The 6249-nt window shown below is 40.0% G+C and overlaps 1 non-coding gene across 1 annotated transcript; it reads left to right on the plus strand.

Moving 5' to 3' along the window:
• The first annotated feature begins 1762 nt into the window (after window positions 1-1762).
• On the plus strand, window positions 1763-1870 carry LOC130946998 (small nucleolar RNA R71). The gene has a single exon (XR_009072413.1). It is a non-coding gene; the product is annotated as a small nucleolar RNA R71 (small nucleolar RNA).
• The last annotated feature ends 4379 nt before the right edge of the window (window positions 1871-6249 follow it).

The raw sequence follows: 6249 nt of genomic DNA on the forward strand, positions 1-6249 counted from the left end.
ATAAAACATTGGGTTGCCTCCCAACAAGCGCTTCTTTAATGTCATTAGCTTGACAGAGGACTCTCATGGAGCCTCAGAAATGCTCAGAACCGTGTTGGAACCTCCCAACACCAAACTTAGAGTTTGAATGTGGGGGTTCAACACCAAACTTAGAGTTTGGTTGTGGCCTCCCAACACCAAACTTAGAGTTTGACTGTGGGGGCTCTGTTTGGCTCTGTTTTGAGAGAAGCTCTTCATGCTTCCTCTCCATGATGACAGAGGGATATCCTTGGGCCTTAAACACCAAGGATTCTTCATTCACTTGAATGATCAACTCTCCTCTATCAACATCAATCACAGCCCTTGCTGTGGCTAGGAAGGGTCTGCCAAGGATGATGGATTCATCCATGCACTTCCCAGTCTCTAGGACTATGAAATCAGTAGGAATGTACTGGTCTTCAACTTTAACCAGAACATCCTCTACAAGTCCATGGGCTTGTTTTCTTGAGTTGTCTGCCATCTCTAATGAGATTCTTGCAGCTTGCACCTCTAAGATCCCTAATTTCTCCATTACAGAGAGGGGCATGAGGTTTACACTTGACCCTAAGTCACACAAGGCCTTCTTGAAGGTCATGGTGCCTATGGTACAAGGTATAGAAAACTTCCCAGGATCCTGCCTCTTTTGAGGCAGTTTCTGCCTAGACAAGTCATCCAGTTCTTTGGTGAGCAAGGGTGGTTCATCCTCCCAAGTCTCATTTCCAAATAACTTGTCATTCAGTTTCATGATTGCTCCAAGGTATTTAGCAACTTGCTCTTCAGTGACATACTCATCCTCTTCAGAGGAAGAATACTCATCAGAGCTCATGAATGGCAGAAGTAAGTCCAATGGAATCTCTATGGTCTCATTTTGAGCCTCAGATTCCCATTGTTCCTCATTGAGGAACTCAGAGGAGATTGGTACACGCCCACTGAGGTCTTCCTCAGTGGCGTCCTCCTCCTCTCTTTCCTCTCCATATTCGGCCATGTCTATGGCTTTGCACTCTCCTTTTGGATTTTCTTCTGTATTACTTGGGAGAGTACTAGGAGGGAGTTCAGTAACTTTCTTGCTCAGCTGACCCACTTGTCCTTCCAAATTTCTGATGGAGGACCTTGTTTCATTCATGAAACTTTGAGTGGTCTTTATTAGATCAGAGACCATTGTTGCTAAGTCAGAAGTATTCTGCTTAGAACTCTCTGTCTGTTGCTGAGAAGATGATGGAAAAGGCTTGTTATTGCTAAACCTGTTTCTTCCACTATTATTGTTATTGAAACCTTGTTGAGGTCTCTCTTGATTCTTCCATGAGAGATTTGGGTGATTTCTCCATGAAGAATTGTAGGTATTTCCATAGGGTTCTCCTAGGTAATTCACCTCTTCCATGGAAGGGTTCTCAGGATCATAAGCTTCTTCCTCAGACGAAGCATCCTTAGTACTGTTTGGTGCATTTTGCATTCCAGACAGACTTTGAGAAATCAAATTGACTTGTTGAGTCAATATCTTGTTCTGAGCCAATATGGCATTCAGAGTGTCAATCTCAAGAACTCCTTTCTTCTGACTAGTCCCATTGTTCACAGGATTCCTTTCAGAAGTGTACATGAATTGGTTATTTGCAACCATTTCAATCAATTCTTGAGCTTCTGCAGGCGTCTTCTTCAGATGAAGAGATCCTCCTGCAGAGCTATCCAAGGACATCTTAGATAGTTCAGAGAGACCATCATAGAAAATACCTATGATGCTCCATTCAGAAAGCATGTCTGAGGGACATCTTCTGATTAATTGTTTGTATCTTTCCCAAGCTTCATAGAGGGATTCTCCATCCTTCTGTCTGAAGGTTTGGATTTCCACTCTAAGCTTACTCCATCTTTGTGGTGGAAAGAACTTTGCCAAGAAGGCATTGACTAGCTTTTCCCAAGAGTCCAGGCTTTCTTTAGGTTGAGAATCCAACCATATTCTAGCTCTGTCTCTTACAGCAAAAGGGAATAGCATCAGTCTATAGACCTCAGGGTTAACCCCATTAGTCTTGACTGTGTCACAGATTTGCAAGAATTCAGCTAAAAACTGATGAGGATCTTCCATTGGAAGTCCATGGAACTTGCAATTCTGTTGCATTAGAGAAACTAATTGAGGCTTAAGCTCAAAGTTGTTTGCTCCAATGGCAGGGATAGAGATGCTTCTCCCATAGAAGTCGGGAGTAGGTGCAGTAAAGTCACCCAGCACCTTCCTTGCATTGTTGGCATTGTTGTTGTTTTCGGCTGCCATGGGTTCTTCTTCTTTGAAGAATTCGGTCAGGTCCTCTAAAGAGAGTTGTGCTTTGGCTTCTCTTAGCTTTCTCTTCAAGGTCCTTTCGGGTTCAGGATCAGCTTCAACAAGAATGCCTTTGTCTCTGCTCCTGCTCATATGAAAGAGAAGAGAAAAAGAAAATGTGGAATCCTCTATGTCACAGTATAGAGATTCCTTGAAATGTCAGAGGAAAAGAGAATTAGTAAGAAGAAGGAGAAGGAAAATTCGAACTTCAATTGGATAATGTTCGAATTGTGCATTTAGAAGGAGTAGTATTCCATAAATAGAAGGATGTGAGAAGGAGGGAAGAGGATTTTCGAAAATTCAATTAAAAGATTTTGAAAACATTTTGAAAATTTGATTGATAATTTTCGAAAATTGAAAGTGAAAAAGAAATCAGGTGATTTTTGAAAAAGATTTTGAAATTAGAAATTAAAAAGATTTGATTGAAAACTAATTTGAAAAAGATGTGATTGAAAAGAATTGATTGAAAAGTTATGGTTTTAAAAAGATATGATTGAGAAGATATGATTTGAAAACAATTTTAAAAGATATGATTTGAAAACAATTTGAAAAGATATGGTTTTTAAAAAAAATTGACTTGCCTAACAAGAAAAGATATGATTCAAACATAAAACCTTCCTTAATAGAAAAGGCAAAAAATGTTCAATCAAATCATTAATTGTTAGTAAGTATCTTTGAAAAAGGAAAGAAATTGATTTTGAAAACATTTGATTGAAAAGATATGATTTGAAAAAGATTTGATTTTGAAAAACTTTGAAAACTTGAAAAAAAATTGATTTGAAAACAAAATTCTCCCCCTAGCACCATCCTGGCGTTAAACGCCCAGAATGGTATACATTCTGGCGTTTAACGCCCAAAATGCTACCTCTTTGGGCGTTAAACGCCCAACCAGGTGCCCTGGCTGGCGTTTAAACGCCAGTCTGCCTTCTTCACTGGGCATTTTTGAATGCTCAGCTTTTTCTGTATAATTCCTCTGCAGTGTGTTCTGAATCTTCAATCCCTTGTATCATTGACTTGAAAAGACACAAATTAAAAATATTTTTGGATTTTTTAATAATCAAAATGCAATAAGAATCAAATAACAGTGCATGCAAGACACCAAACTTAGCAGTTTGTATACTACTAACACTATATGAGACACATGAACACTCAAGTCAATAGAAATTAAAGATTAAAACAAGAAATATATGCATGGATTCGAAAAATGTAACAAAAACATGCATTTGACACCAAACTTAAGATGAGACACTAGACTTTAAGCATGAAACAGCAAATATTTTTTTTGGTTTTTATGATTTTGTAATAATTTTTTTTTTTCGAAAATTAAGTGGAAAAAGGTATCAAAATTCTTAATGAGAATTCCAGGAATCAGTGTAATGCTAGTCTAAGACTCCGGTCCAGGAATTAGACATGGCTTCACAGCCAGCCAAGCTTCCAAAGAAAGCTTCGGTCCAAAACACTAGACATGACCAAAGGTCAGCCAAGCCTTAGCAAATCACTGCTCCAAAAGCAAGATTGATACGAAATCAACAAGCTCTTGTGGTGATAAGTTGAAACCTCGGTCCAATCAGATTAGACATGGCTTCTCAGCCAGCCAGATTTCAACAAATCATCATGAAACTCTAGAATTCATCTTTAAGAATTTCGAAAAAAAATACCTAATCTAAGCAACAAGATGAACCGTCAGTTGTCCAGCCTGAACAATCCCGGGCAATAACACAAAAAAATTGATGTTGTTGCCGGATCTTGGCACTGATGTTACCAAAGGCTTGCTCAAAACTAGAACAATCCCCGACAACGGCGCCAAAAACTTGGTCGGCGAAATTGTGAACTATACTTTTTCACAACTCTCATAATCCCTGGTACTGGCTCCAAAAACTTGGTGCGCTCAATACCATGGCATTACACAACTTCGCACAACTAACCAGCAAGTGCACTGGGTCGTCCAAGTAATAAACCTTACGTGAGTAAGGGTCGATCCCACGGAGATTGTTAGTATTGAAGCAAGCTATGGTCATCTTGTAAATCTTAGTCAGGCAAACTCAGATATATATGGTGATGAACGAAAATAACATAAAAGATAAAGATAGTGATACTTATGCAATTCATTGGTAGGAACTTCAGATAAGCGCATGAAGATGCCTTCCCTTCCGTCTCTCTGCTTTCCTACTGTCTTCATCCAACCCTTCTTACTCCTTTCCATGGCAAGCTCGTATAGGGTCTCACTGTTGTCAGCAGCTACCTCCCATCCTCGCAGTGAAGCTAATGCTCAATACTCTGTCACAGTACGGCCAATCACCGGTTCGGTTCCCTCCCCTACCGGAATAGAATAACTCTTTTGCGTCTGTCACTAACGCCCAGTAGGTTACAGGTTTGAAGCACGTCACAGTCATTCAATCATTGAATCCTACTCAGAATACCACAGACAAGGTTAGACCTTCCGGATTCTCTTGAATGCTGCCATCAGTTCTTGCCTATACCACGAAGACTCTGATCTCACGGAATGGTTGGCTCGTTTGTCAGGCGAGCACTCGGTTGTCAGGCGATCAACCATGCAACGTGCAATCAGGAATCCAAGAGATATTCACTAAGCCTCAGATGCTTGTAGAACAAGAGTGGTTGTCAGTCACCTTGTTCATGGGTGAGAATGGTGATGGGCGTCAATCATCACCTTCATCATGTTGAAGAACAAGTGATATCTTGGTAAAAGAACAAGTGGAATTTGAATGGAAGAACAATAGTAATTGCATTAATACTCGAGGTACAGCAGAGCTCCACACCTTAATCTATGGTGTGTAGAAACTCCACCGTTAAAAATACATAAGCATAAGGTCTAGGCATGGCCGAATGGCCAGCCTCCCAATGATCTAAGAACTAAAATGTCCAAAGATGATCTAGAGATCTCAAAGTGATCAAAAGATTTCTATACAATAGTAAAAGGTCCTACTTATAAGAAACTAGTAGCCTAGGGTGTACAGAAATGAGTAAATGACATAAAAATCCTCTTCCGGGCCCACTTGGTGTGTGCTTGGGCTGAGCAATGAAGCAATTTCGTGTAGAGACCTTTTCTGGAGTTAAACGCCAGCTCTCATGCCAGTTTGGGCGTTTAACTCCAAATTTTATGCCAGTTCCGGCGTTTAACGCTGGAATTTCTGTAGGTGACTTTGAGCGCCGGTTTGGGCCATCAAATCTTGGGCAAAGTATGGACTATTATATATTGCTGGAAAGCCCAGGATGTCTACTTTCCAACGCCGTTGAGAGCGCGCCAATTGGGCTTCTGTAGCTCCAGAAAATCCGCTTCGAATGCAGGGAGGTCAGAATCCAACAGCATCTGCAGTCCTTTTTGGTCTCAGAATCAGATTTTTGCTCAGGTCCCTCAATTTCAGCCAGAAAATACCTGAAATCACAGAAAAACACACAAACTCATAGTAAAGTCCAGAAAAGTGAATTTTAATTAAAAACTAATAAAAATATACTAAAAACTAACTATATCATATCAAAAACATACTAAAAACAATGCCAAAAAGTATACAAATTATCCGCTCATCACTGTCCTTCTCACCAAGGAATGCATATTTAAGATGAGGGGGTAGTGGTTTCAACTCTTGTTGTGGTGCCTCTTCTTTAGTAGCTTCACTTGGTTCCTTTGATGCTTCCAATTTGTCCCCTTCTTGTCCATTGATGTCATGGACTTCCTCTTGTTTCATTTGATGGTTTGTGTCAAGCACTTCTTCAACCAAAGAGTCCATTACATCAATCCTCATGCAACTTTCTTTCTCAACAGGGTGTTGCATTGCTTTGAAGATATTTATGGTCATTTGCTCATCATGCACCCTGAAAATCATCTCTCCCTTTTCCACATCAATGATTGTTCTAGCTGTAGCCAAAAAGGGTCTACCAAGAATGACTGAATTGTTTCCCTCTTCATC

The sequence above is a fragment of the Arachis stenosperma genome, chromosome 8 (assembly GCF_014773155.1).
Source record: "Arachis stenosperma cultivar V10309 chromosome 8, arast.V10309.gnm1.PFL2, whole genome shotgun sequence".
NCBI classification, from domain to species: domain Eukaryota; kingdom Viridiplantae; phylum Streptophyta; class Magnoliopsida; order Fabales; family Fabaceae; genus Arachis; species Arachis stenosperma.